Raw genomic sequence first — 13869 nt, forward strand, 5'->3', positions numbered from 1 at the left:
CACGAAATAATATAGAATATTCAACATCTTTTTATCAAAATCATTTTCTAGTGAGTTATCAAAAGAATCTTAGAATTTCATTTTATTCCAATTCAGCATAGTTCAAAAGTTAGCCCATGATGGGTGCTTGATGTGTTTTGCATGGAGGATATGCAGGCAAAGGGTGGTAGATGTCGTGTCAACAGCTGGGAATAAGTGGGTGTACAGTATAAAATGGGCCACACGTATTGGTAGAGTGGCATAGGTTAGCATGGAGGATATGAAGCACCATTAGGGTTAAGTAGAGGGACACACCTGGTCTGGGTAATATGAGCAACATGGAACGGGTTGGGGAATACAAGGCGGTCTGAGTTGGCACAGACAAAGCACAAAGACTTTGTGGCAAATGAGGATGTTTCAGGTATGAGGACCAGAGGGCATCTTTTTGATTTAGTGGTTTCTTTTACAACTGGGACGAAGTCACGCATCACCAAGACTAGTCTTTCACGAAGTCTATCTCTGGCAGTCCACGTGGTTACTTCCAGACTGTTTCCAGAGGCACTAGGCCAGATAGTCATTAAACCCTGCCACCACCCCCAAACTACCCAAGAGTAAAACTTTCTGGGAAGTCAGATCAACCACTTCAGAAATGTTCTAAAATCAATGCTCCCAATTTGGGAGGGAAAATTCAACCCCAATTATAGTTTTATGTTTAATTCCCTGGAACTAGACTTGAACCCAGACCTTCTTACCAGGTTGTTGCAAGTGGCGATCATGCAATACAATGAGAAACTTCCTCTGCCCAAGAATAAAAAGTGATGCTATGGCATTAAAACATTTGAGAAGTACATGGCTAGACAAGCAGCAAAATTAAAAATAGTATAGGTTAAGCAAATCAGAACAGCAAACAGTATACTCTGAAGGGAAATTCTATGTGCCAGTTCCCAGTCTTAAGATACACTGCTCTCCTGTTTCAATATTAAATCAGTAAACAACCAGAGGTTAACTATGTGCAACAGTCTGGAGGTGATTCAGGTACTCTGACACAACCATAAAACCACACAGTTTGAGGGAGGATTTGTGTAGATACAAGTGTTTGTGGGAACAAAGAACTAGAAGAAAATGACGACATGTTCTGGTATTTTATGATTTGCGTGATGTTTCATCATAATTAGGATACTTACAGCATACTAGTAGTGTCCATGCCTCTGAACCAGAAGCCCCAGAACTTGACTGTTCCAACTATAAAGGTCGACTATCGACCTGCAAATTCTTCTAACACACACTAGTGGCATGCAGTAAGAGTTGGAGATATTTCTGGTCAGTCATATGATCGAAAGGAAGTGGCAACCTCTCGCATCACTGTTCATACTCAGTCTGCAGAGTGCGCAGGTTGAAACAGAAACTTGGCTATCCATTGAACCATAACACACTAAAACCATACAATAATGAAAAAAAGAATAGTACAACATGGCATCTGACAGACAGACTGCCTAAACCCACAAAAACTGCCACGAAAAGCAGAAGCCACATAGGAACTCAACTACTTCCAAATACCCAACAAGTCACTAAACATACTGACTTGGAAGACTATCACTGTTCCTCCATCACCAAAACCCTGAAAGTCCCTACCTTACAGAATTTTGGATGCACCTTCATCATGTGGACAATGGGAATCCATGGAATAGGAATGGACAATAATTTGCAAGGATATCACACATCAATATTGTGATGTAAGGTATATGATTTTTATATATATTTTAATATCGTTTATTTCAGAGTTTGAATTTGAGTCAGTGACATATGTATTTTGGTCTGAATCTAAAGGAGTTTAATGATTAACGTGTTTCTGTAATCATGGTGATTTCTTTTGGAAACCGTAAATAACTATGCCCAGTGTGATTTTCTTTCATTGGGAGGCTTTATCAGCAAATAAAATTTACACTGAAGTGCATTAGGCTTTCAGTTAACAAGGCTCTAATTTATTTTTGATTGGGGAAACACCCATTGGACAGCACAGTGGCTCAGTGGTAAGCACTGCAGCCTCACAGTGCCAGGGATCTGGGTTCAATTACACCCTCCGGCAACTGTCTGTGTGGGGTTTGCACGTTTTCCCCATGTTACATGGGTTTCCACCAGGTGCTCTGGTTTCCTCCCATGGTTCAATGACGTGCAAATTAGTTGGAGTGGCCATGCTAAATGTGGAGCTCCCACGACTAGCTCAAACAGTTCCTCCACTTGACTAACACCTTCCAACCCAACCTTAAATTCACCTGGGCCATCTCCGATACCTCTCTCTCCTTCCTGGACCTCTGTGTTTCTATCTTCTGGCAACCACCTGGAAACCGATATCCATTTCAAGCCTACCGACTATCAAGCTACCTAAATACACAGCTGCCGATCCATCTTCCTGCAAAAACAAAAGCCATCCCCTATTCCCAATTCCATCGCCTCTGCCACATCTGATCCCCAGATGAGGCATTTCACTCCTGGACATTCCAGATGTCCTTGTCTTTCAAGGGCCGCAACTTCCCCTCTCGCATTTCCCGCAACTCATCCCTCACACCCCCTCCCCGCAACAACCAAAACAAAGTCCCTCTCGTCCTCACATACTACCCCACCAACCTCCCGATTCAACGCATCATCCTCTGCCACCTGCAATCTGGATCCCCCTACCAAGGGCATTTTTCCCTCCCCACCCTTGTCTGCCTTCTGGAGGGACCACTGTCTCTGTGACTCCCTTGTCCACTCCACACTCCCCTCCAGCCCCACCACACCGGGCACTTTTCCCTGCAACTGCAGGAAGTTCTACACCTGACCCTGCACCTCCTCCCTCAGCCACATCCCAGGCCCCAAAAAAAACCTTGCATAATGGTAGGTAGGAGATGGGGGTAGGGGGTTAGTCAGTGAGGTGAAGGAGTGGATAGGTGGGAGAAAAGACAGACAGGTCAAGGAGGTGGAGGCTACCTACCAGCCTCATCCCTGCCTCCTTGACCAGTCCGTCTTTCCTTGGCTGTCCAACCCCCACCCTAACTCCACACCTACACTCACCTTTACTGGCTCCATCGCTGCCTCCTAGACCTGCCTGTCTCCTTACTGCCTATCTGCTCCTTTATCCACCCTCCATCCACCTCCCCATCTCTCTCTATTTATTTCAGAATCCCCTTCCCCTTCCCCATTTCTGAAGAAGGATCCAGAGCAAAAACATCAGCTTTCCTGCTTGGTCCGCTGCGTTCATCCAACTCTACACCTTGGTATCTCAGATTCTCTGGCTTCGGCAGTTCCTACTAAGCTTTAAGTTATGATAAAAGAATGGAATTCTCTCTGGTGCAAGTATTGTAAAGAAGAGTTGGGGATTAATGGGATTGTATTTTACTATATGTTCCAAAATTTTGTGTTAAATGTAAATAGTTTGATTTATGCTATATGTTATCTTCATTTATTTTTGTTAAATCCAAACGTGCAGTGTTTCAGTGAAAGACTGCCTTATTGAAACCAACTAAAAAGGAATCAAACTAAGATCCATCAAGCCAGAATGCAATATCATACCTGACTTGTCGAATAATATCAGCTGGAATCATAATTTCCCCAAAATTTACCTTATACTCAAAGAGACAAAGGAAATTCAAAATTAGATTGTCCTATTATTGAATCTCAGTTTAAATTCATGTCATCAATTATCAATCACCGATTCTGATTGGGAGTAGGCAATGATAATCTTGTTCTTCTTTTCTAGCACTAGCAAGTTAATACAAATACTGAATATTTCTGAGAAGGGCCACAGCTGGTGCAGGTTAGCATTGGTATCATCACCAAGACTGTTGTGGAGGATTGGCTACGTGTATTGTGGTTGGTCACTGGAGGTATGCAAACACCAAAGCCACATCCAATTATAACCCAGTTGGAAAGGTTGTAGGGACAGTGTCAGAATGTCTTGTAAACAATGTCAACTGCCACTAAGTCACGGGTACAAGTCCCATTCCAGAGACTTTAGTGCACAGATCTGGTCTGGCATTCAAGCCAGCAATGAAGGAGTGCTGTGTTGCTGAAGGAGTCATCATTCTGATGCAATATCAACCTATCTGTTCTCTGTTGGATATAAAACATCCCAGGCATTATTTCAATCAGGAGTAGGAGTGTTCATCCCTCAACTAACTAATCACTAAAAGCAGATTATCTGGTCTTAAAACATTGGTGCTTGTGCAAGCTTGCTATACACAAATTTGCTGTTACATTTCTTAAATTGCAAAGGGAACTACACTTCACTGAGACAGAGATGTCAACAAATGGGCACTAACTTCAAATAATGTTGATCTCGCTTTGTGCGCCTTCAATGCAATGTAACATGTATGCCTTACACTGTCTAAGCACCCTACAATCTGTATGTCCTTGCTTGCTATGAACTGCCTGTACTGCTCACAAACAATGCTTTTCACTGCAGTTAGGTACACATGACTAAAATAAACTCAAACCAAATACCAAATTCCAAGCTGACACACCTCCACAGTAATAAAGGAGGGACAATCCTGCCAGAAGTGCCACCTTTTGAAGACAAGGTTGAGAGCTGGTCTGTCCTCTCACACGGATGTGCAAGATCCCATCTGATCATTTTGAACAGCAACATGGACACAAAGTTGGTAGACTGGCAGGAAACAGAGAGGAGTAGTGAAGTGACGTTTGTCAGGCTACAGGAAGGCTTCTCGGGGAGTTCCCCATAGGCACCTGCTTTTCTTAAATATTACTGATCTAAACTCTGTTGCACAGGGTACAATTTCAAAATTTGCAGGTAATACAAAATTTGAATGCATTTTAAACCATAACAAAGACAGTTGCAGACTTCAGCAGGATATCAAATGGCTGGCAGAATGGGCAAATGAACTGAGAAGTGATATATTTTGACAAGAAATACAAGGTAAGACAAGGTGAGCGAAAGGTCAGGAGATCGACCCTAAATCAAAATGCTCAGAAGAACCACTGCAGACACAGTGGGCCATATGGCTTCCTTCCAAACTGCAACAATTCTTTGACTGTATAAACAATTGTAGGAAAGATGTGGAAGCTTTAGAGAGGGTGCAGAGGAGATTTACCAGGAAGCTGCCTGGACTGGAAAGCATGTCTTACATGGAAAGGTTGAGAGCGTGAAGGCTTTTCTCATTGAAGTGAAGAAGGATGAGAGGTGACTTGATAGGAGGATACAAGATAATGAGAGGCATAGCCAAAGACTTTTTCCCAGGGCAGAAATGGCTATCACGAGGGGGCATAATTTTAAGGTGACTAGAGGAAGGTATAGGGGAGATGTCAGAGGTAGGTTTTTTTACACAGAGAGTGGTGGGTGCACTGAATGCGCTGCCAGCGGTGGAGTCAGATACATTAGGGACATTTAAGCGACTCTTGGACAGGCACATGGATGATAGCAAAACGAAGGGTATTCAGGTTAGTTTTGATCTTCAAGTAGGATAATAGATTGGCACAACATCGGGAACCAAAGGGCCTGTATTGTGCTGTACTGTTTTACGTTCTTAATAAAGAATGTAATTCTTAAGGGGATGCAGCAAAAAGAGAAACCTGAGGTATAAGTGTACAATTACTGAAAATCAAAGGGCACGTTGAGAAGTGATGACAAATGCATATGGGATCCTGGTATTTATAAATGGAGACAGTATAGAAACAAGGATGCCATGAAAAACTTGAGCACTTATTTGGCCTCAATTCAATTGCAGTATTATATCCAATTCTGGACAATACACTTTAGCAAGGAAGTGAAGGGACTTAGAGAGGATGTGGAAAAAATTAAGACAATACTTTCAGAAATTCGAGATTTAGCTACAATGAAGATTGGAGAAGGTGAGATTATTCCTCTTAAGTAGAAAAGGTCAAGTTGAGAAGGAATTTGATAGAGGTGTTCAAAACTATGAAAGGCCTAGGCAGAATGGATAGAGAGAAATAGGTCCCATTGGTACAAGAGTTGAGAACCAGTAGACACCCACTTAGGGAGATCAACAAAACACTAACAAACAACTAACATACAAATCAGATGCAGGAGTAGGCCATACAATCCCTAAATCCTATTCCACTGTTCAATAATGCCTGGACCGATCTGATTACTCCATAATCCAGCATAGGCTCAATAACGTTTCTCCCACAGCCTATCAAGAATCTATTTACCTCTTCCTTAAAAATTTTAAAGGAACCTGTTTCTACCATTTTTTGATGAAGAGATTCCTATTCCAGATTCTCTAACAGGAGAGAATATCCTTTTCATACGTACCTGTCAAGACATTTCAGGATCTTACATGTTTCAAGTCGCCTTTTACTCCTGTAACTCCATTGGATACTAGCTTTGGCTGTCCAAACTTTCCCGTCAAAAGACAACCTGCCCACTCCAGGTACTATTTAGTGTGTCTTCCCTGAACTGCTTCTAATGTATTTATATCCTTCCTCAAATAAAGGGAATCAATACTGCGTATGTATTCTGGCTGTGGTCTCACCACTGCCATATACGACTGAAGTACTATCCCTTCACTTTTACACAGAATTCCGGTGGTTTAATAAATAACACATTCTATTAGTTTTCCTAGTTACTTGGTGGATCTGCATACTAACCTTTCATGATGCATGCACTACAATATCTGGATCCCTCAATATTTCAGAGCTCTGCAATCTCACCATGAGATAACAAACATTTTTCATATTTCCTTCCAAAATGGTTAATTTTACATTATACCCCATTTTTCAGATCTGTGCCAAATTACTTAACCTCATTATTTGCCTTTACAGCCTATGACCTCTTCACAATTTCTAATCTTTGTGTTATCAGTAAATTTAACAACCATACTTCCTTCCATGCATCCATGTCGCTTCTACAACTATAAAAAGTTGAGGCCCTAGTGCTTCCCTGTGGCTTACCACTCATTAGATCTTTCCAACCAGAAAATTACCCATTTATGCCAATGCTCCATTTCCTAAAGGTCAGTCGATCTTCTATCCATGCGATGCTGACTCTGCCTAATCTTTAACTTCTCTCAGCACTCCATTATATTTTCTTTACAAAGGCAATTCTACATAAAAGGTTTAACATTTATCATTGGGAAGATGTTAAAAGCAAACTGATCTATGGTTTTCGGTTTTCAGTTTTCTCTCTCCCTATCTGCCCCTTCCCCCTTTTTTGGTTTCCAACCAAGAACCGTTCCCCAAATTTAGGGACTTTTGGAAAATTTTAAAAAAGATGCACCAACAACCTCACTAGCCATTTCTTTTAAGACCCTAGGATGGTGAGCATCATTAGTGGGATCTTGTCAGTCGCAGCTCCAATCTCTGATGATTGTGATTTTATACAGTCAGAGATGTATGGGACAGAGACCCCTTAGTTCCAACTCATCCATGCTGACCAGATGTCCTTAAAAAGAAATCTATCCCCATTGGCCAGCATTTGGCCCATAACCCTCTAAACCCTTCTTACACATATACCCATTCAGATGCCTTTTAAATGAATTCAGGTGTCCAGGGATGCTCGAAACCAGACAGCAAAAGCAGCAGCTATGCAGGTTACTGCAGGTCAGCTTCAATGACACCAAATAGATGGCATTGCCTTGGGATTTCTTTTACAACCAGCACCTCCCAGTCGCAAACCATTTCCACTCCCCCTCCCATTCTCTAGATGACATGTCCATCATGGGCCTCCTGCACTGCCACAATGATGCCACCCGAAGGTTGCAGGAACAGCAACTCATATTCCGCCTGGGAACCCTGCACCTAATGGTATCAATGTGGACTTCACCAGTTTCAAAATCTCCCCTTCCCCCACTGCATCCCTAAACCAGCCCAGTTCATCCCCTCCCCCCACTGCACCACACAACCAGCCCAGCTCTCCCCCCCCCCACCCACTGCATCCCAAAACCAGTCCAACCTGTCTCTGCCTCCCTAACCGGTTCTTCCTCTCACCCATCCCTTCCTCCCACCCCAAGCCGCACCCCTATCTACCTACTAACCTCATCCCACCTCCTTGACCTGTCCGTCTTCCCTGGACTGACCTATCCCCTCCCTACCTCTCCACCTATCTTCTTTACTCTCCATCTTCGGTCCGCCTCCCCCTCTCTCCCTATTTATTCCAGTTCCCTCTCCCCATCCCCCTCTCTGATGAAGGGTCTAGGCCCGAAACGTCAGCTTTTGTGCTCCTGAGATGCTGCTTGGCCTGCTGTGTTCATCCAGCCTCACATTTTATTACCTTGCTAACATGTTTGTTTGGTTACCATAAGAAATGCATCTTCAAGGGAAAGATCACAAGCTTCCTGCCCCATGCCTATTTTTGATGTGCAGATGATACTTCTGAGAATTTGAATCCACAGTTGCAGAGTGTCCTGGCCACCAGCCCACAGTGTAAGCTTGAAGTTGAGATAAGTCATATGAAAACTCTCCTGCACAATAACAAAACTCTGGTCTAATCATCACTCAAAAGTCAAGATGGGCCTATGTCCACCACCTTTGGCCCTAAGCAGTGCCCAGTCTATCGCAGAGTCTATGGGGAAGGTGTCTCAAAAATTGGAATAACAACTCAAGTTAGCTGTCCCACATGGTTCTTATGCAGTAAATACATAAGCGGTTTTCTTCACTAAACAGCATGCTGCAGTCAGATCAAAACATATTTTGCCTACTACATAAATAGGTAATGCAATATACAAGTTTCAGTGCCAGTGTGAAGTCAGATATGTAAGCCTCCTGTCCTAATAACTAGTGGACCAGATTCAACTACTCGTTCTGCTTACAGGAGGCAGCATGCCTCAACCACCCCTTACTTACGTTCCAGAAATCTTGATTTCCTCTCTCCCTTCCATTTCCTGATGACCTTCTATACTGAAGACCAATGCATCTACAACATGAAGAAAATATTTTTCATGCACTAAGTGGTTAGAATCTAGAATGCTGTCTCTCACCTCACTCCATGAACATCCTTCTATTCCTTCTTCCATTATGCTTATCTAAATGAGAAAAGAAGCTGATGCAGGAATAGGCCATTCAACCCTTCTAGTCTGCCCTTCATTCTAAAATCTGAGGCAGATCTGCCTGAGACCACATTCCTCTTTCAGGCCAGCTCCTCAAAACTCCAAACTCCTTGATATTTCAAAACCTCTTCTTTAAATACTTCCAGCGATTTAGCATCCACAAGTCTTCGGGGTAGAAAGCCCCAGATATTCACTACTCTCTGTACATCTCCTTTTTAAGGTGAGTGTCCCCTTATTCTACAGTTATGGTCACTAGCTTGAGATTGCCACATTAGTGGAAATATTTTCTCAATATATATTGTCAAGTTCTCTCAGCATCCTGTACATTTTAATCAGATTACACATCATTTCCTAAACTCTAATGAACAAAGGCCTAACCTGTTAGCCATTGTTGTTAAATCAACCCCTTCATCCCAGAAATCAGTCTAGCGAGTCACTTTGTCTCCAGTGCCAGTACATCCTTCTCTTCAATACAAGCACCAAAACAGGTACACAGTACTCCAAGTGGAGCCTCAGCAATACCCTGGATTGTTATAACAGGAGGTTTCTGTTCATAAACTCTGGTCCCTACCATTTAAGGCCAAATTTCCCTTTGGCTTCTTAACTGCATGCTTACCTTTTAGTGGTTTATGCACACAAACAACCAGATCCGAGTGCTACACATTTTTTTTTTTGGGGGGGGGGGGGGAGGCCGCCTGCCTGTTGCTTCTTTCCATCAGATGAATTACCTCACTTTCCTGTATTAAATGCTAAGTTTTTGCCCTTTTTCCGAACCTATCCATATCTCTTTATAGATTTCTTATGTTCTCATCACAATATGCACACCCACCCATTTTTTAACAATTTTGCTCCTTAAGTCATGACTATAGGTAGTAAATAATTGAGGTACTAGGACTGTTGCTTCAAGCATTCCACTAGTTAAATCCTTCCAACATGAATAAGATCCATTAATTCCAATTCTGTCTTAGAATCTCAACAGTGTAGATACAGGCCATTCAATACATCGAGTCTGCACCACCCCTCCAAAAAGCATCCCACCCAGATCCACCCTATCCCCGTAACTCCACATTTACATTAGTTAACCCACCTAGTTAACATCGCTGGATACTATGGGTCAATTTAGCATGGCCAATCCAACTAACCTGAGCATCTTTGGGAGGAGACCCAAGCATCCAACGGAAACGCATGCAGACAGAGGGAGAACAGACAAACTCCACACAGACAGTCGCCTGAGGCTGGAATCAAACCTGAGTCCCTGGTGCTGTGAGGCAACAGTGCTAACCACTGAGCCACCGTGCCTGTATTCTACTTGTTAACCAATCCACAAACTATGCTAACACATTACCCTAGTAGCATAGATAGTAGGAGCTGCAGATGCTGGAGAATCTGAGATAACAAGGTGTAGAGCTGGATGAACACAGCAGGCCAAGCAGCATCAGATGAGCAGGAAGTGTCTAGGCCCGAAATGTCAGCTTTTCTGCTCGGCCTGCTGTGTTCATCTAGCTCAACACCTTATTACCCCAGTAGCGTAGTTTTGCATAAGAACCTTTTGCGTGACATCTTATCAATTTCACTTAGACTTGCATATTGCCTACCTCGACCACATCTTGTGCAGGTTTCACATTCTAGCCTGTGTAATTAACAAATTTCTGAATTCTTTATCTGGTTTAGAGACTACCTTGTATTAAAGGTCCGTGTTTTAGGTCTTACACAGAAGTCGAATGGTCTTCTCAAAATCTACAGGAAATTAAACCCTTCCACAATTTCAAAGACATCAGGTCACTACGTCATCTCACATTGCCCAAGCCTGTTCAGCTGTTTCTGATTGTTACCAAAACTGAAGAGATTTTAACTTTCTTGCAACCTCTCCCATGCCCCACTTTTTTAAAAAATGCAAATCTGGAAATGAGACCTTTTCACTGCGCAGTGTGGCTCGTTCTGACTCAAAAATACACATGCATTATCCGCTATGCTGTCACTGATGTGGGCGAGGAATCCCGTTCGTTCAAGATCTGACAATGAGCAAAATATTTGTTTTCCACTCGATCCGCTGCACAGGGTGATCAGCAATGACCTCAGCCAGCAGAGCAAAACAAAAGCCAGGAAATTCCTAATAACTTTTGGCTGACGCTAGTTAGTGGATTCTTGAGAGGGTGGGGTTAAGGTATACTCAGCAATACTCTTTCAATTGGCTGCTTCGCCTCTTATCGCCACAGGAAACTCCAGTCGTGAAGTGGATCGCAAAGCAAACCGACAGCCGACGAATCGGGTGTTATCCACGGTCTGAAACTTGCAGATTGTATTTTGAAAAAAAATGAACTAACGCGCAGCGATTCTGGAAAACAAATCTAAGAACGGGTTTCCCTTGAATTGATGCTGTGGTTAAACACACCGTTGGTGGGGGGGTAGGTGCGTGGGAAATGGCCAGCAAGCTTACCTGGACCAAGAAAGATCCAGGCCCCTAGCCGGTAGGGCAAGGCAAGAGGTGAAGGGGAGAAGCATTTTCCAGGCAATGGACAAACGAACAGTCTCGGTGCAACACTGTATCAGACATGTTGCAGTCAAAGGAACCCGAAATAGCCACTTCCAGCCGCTTTGCTCGCAGCGGCCACACAGGCCCGTGTATGCCAGATCACGGTATCTCTCCAACACACAGCCCGGCTTCAGCAACACAAAAAAATAAAGCTCTTAGATACAAGGAAAACAAAATGACTTACATAATCCGGGGTGCGCTGGAGGCGTCTGTTCCTTTGCGGTTTTTCTTAAAAAGATACGTCTTCTGCAAATGCAAATATGAAGCGGCGTTTTTTTTAAAAGAATGCGTTTACATTAAGGGGGGGGGGGAGAAACCCAGTACCTAGAGGGTTTGCTTTCAGCCCCGCCGCATTGTACAAACTGCTCTCCAAACAGGGCGCAGCAGCATTGTGGGAACCAGCTCCCGTCCGACTCCCAGCGGCCGTCCGCCTCCTGCTGGCTACACTCATAATAGCAACCTTACCGTAATTCCTAGCACACCGCTCGCCCGGCGTTACGTTTGACTCCAACCCACAGCCATCTGTTATTTCAGGGCAGTGCAGAGGGCTCAAAAACAGACCACCCAGACAGTCATGCAGCGCGGAAACTGACTCTTCGATCCAACTCATCCATGGCGAGCAAGGTTTCCGAACTGAACTTGCCTATTTGCCTGCGTTTAGCCCATATCCTTCGAAAGCTTTCCGTGTCATGGACCTCTCCAGATGTCTTTTAAATTTCATAACTGTACTTAAACCTACCCACTAGCTCTAGCAATTCATTCCACATACGTACCACCCACTGATCCCTTTTAAATCTTTCCCCTCTCACCTTAAACCCACGCTGTCTAGTTTTGAAGTCCCCTACACTCAGGGAAAGATCTTCGATACTCACTTTGTCTATGCCCCTTCTGATTTTTAAATCTCTATTCGGTCACCCATCAATCTCCGATGCTCTAGTGAAAAAAGACCCAGCCTATCCTTATAACTCAAACTTCCAGTCCCCGCAATATCCTCGTAAATCTTTTCTGCACCCTCTTTCAATTTAATAGCCTTCCTACAGCAGGGAGACCAGAACTGTACACAGTACTGAGGTTATAGAAACCAAAAGAACTGCGGATGCTGTAAATCAGGAACAAAAACAAAATTGCTGGAAGAGCTCAGCAGGTCTGGCAGCATCTGTGAAGGAGAAAACAGAGTCAACTTGTTGTCTGTCATTTAGCAAGGTTACTATATAGAATTTGTTCATGGATCAGCCATGATTTAATTGAATGGTGACAGTACAGACTCAAGGGTTTAAATGGCCTACTCTTGTTCTTTTGTTCTGGTCCAGCATTGCTGTCAAATTTGGTATCTTTGTTTCTGCTTTACTGTGTCAACAATGGAGACTAATTTCTACTTTCTGCTACAAAATCAAGCATGACCTATTGAAACAGTAAACTTGATCATTAATTTTTTTTAAGTGAAAATAATCCAAAGATGGACCTTAAAGATTTAAAGTGACGATGCTGAGACTATTTCCTTTGGGAGCTTGTTCCACTGCAGGATTGTCCTTGAGAAGAAGGATTGTTGATATATTTTCTTCAGAGAAATGGTCTCAGTGGCTTGTGTGGATGACTACCCTGTGTTTTGTCTTTGCTGGAAGACATCAGTTACTTGTTTCAATCGATTCCCATTGGTTCATTCATATTTTATAAAACACGGTCAAACCTATTTTCTCTCTCCTGTAGTAATTGCTGTCGCTGGGTTAAAATCCTGGAACTCCCTTCCTACGCTACAGCAGTTCAAGAAAACAGTTTACTACTATTTTCTTAAGGGCAATTAGGGATAAGCAATAGATGTTAGAGTAGCCAGCGAAGCTCACTTCCAATGAACGAATATAAAAGTAAATCCAAATATTTCATCAAGGATGTGATACATGTGCATTTTTAATATTGGTTCATGCAGAATCAAGCAGCTTTAGATTGCTTCTGTATGTGTTCAAACATTACACATCTGAAATGATTTTGAAGAATTTCCTTATACAGTCTTATAGATCCTTCTCCAAATTGGACATCAAAGTGGCTTTGGAAACTTTAATCATTTTACGTACTGGAACACAGTATTGGTTCTGTAAAGGGTGCATATCTTGGCCTCCACGGCCTCCTACCTAAATCAAGCATGACCTGTTGAAATGGTAAACCTGATAAGTGAAAATAATTCAAAAGTGGATCTTAAAGATTTCAAGTGATGATGCTGGGACTATTTCCCTTAGCAGCTTGTTCCATTATGTGATAGTCCTTGGGAAGAAGGACTGTTAATACACTTTTTTGAAGAGAAATGGACTCTGCGGTTTCTGTGGATAACCACAGTGTGTTATGTCTTTTCTGGAAGGTGTCAGT

The 13869-nt window shown here is 42.9% G+C and overlaps 1 protein-coding gene across 3 annotated transcripts in view; it reads right to left on the reverse strand.

Annotated features, from left to right (window-relative positions):
* The window catches only part of extl3 (exostosin-like glycosyltransferase 3), a 78290-nt gene extending 66379 nt beyond the window's left edge, over window positions 1-11911 (reverse strand). The window contains exon 1 of one of the 3 annotated variants that reach the window (XM_048531222.2): window positions 11696-11911. The gene's annotated coding sequence lies outside the window, so the exon portion shown is untranslated. Of the gene's footprint in view, window positions 1-1163; window positions 1246-10890; window positions 10990-11695 lie in introns of those variants that run through there. The other 2 variants (XM_059645564.1, XM_048531223.2) reach the window with 2 other exon arrangements.
* Between the last annotated feature and the right edge of the window lie 1958 nt (window positions 11912-13869).

The sequence above is a fragment of the Stegostoma tigrinum genome, chromosome 4 (assembly GCF_030684315.1).
Source record: "Stegostoma tigrinum isolate sSteTig4 chromosome 4, sSteTig4.hap1, whole genome shotgun sequence".
NCBI classification, from domain to species: domain Eukaryota; kingdom Metazoa; phylum Chordata; class Chondrichthyes; order Orectolobiformes; family Stegostomatidae; genus Stegostoma; species Stegostoma tigrinum.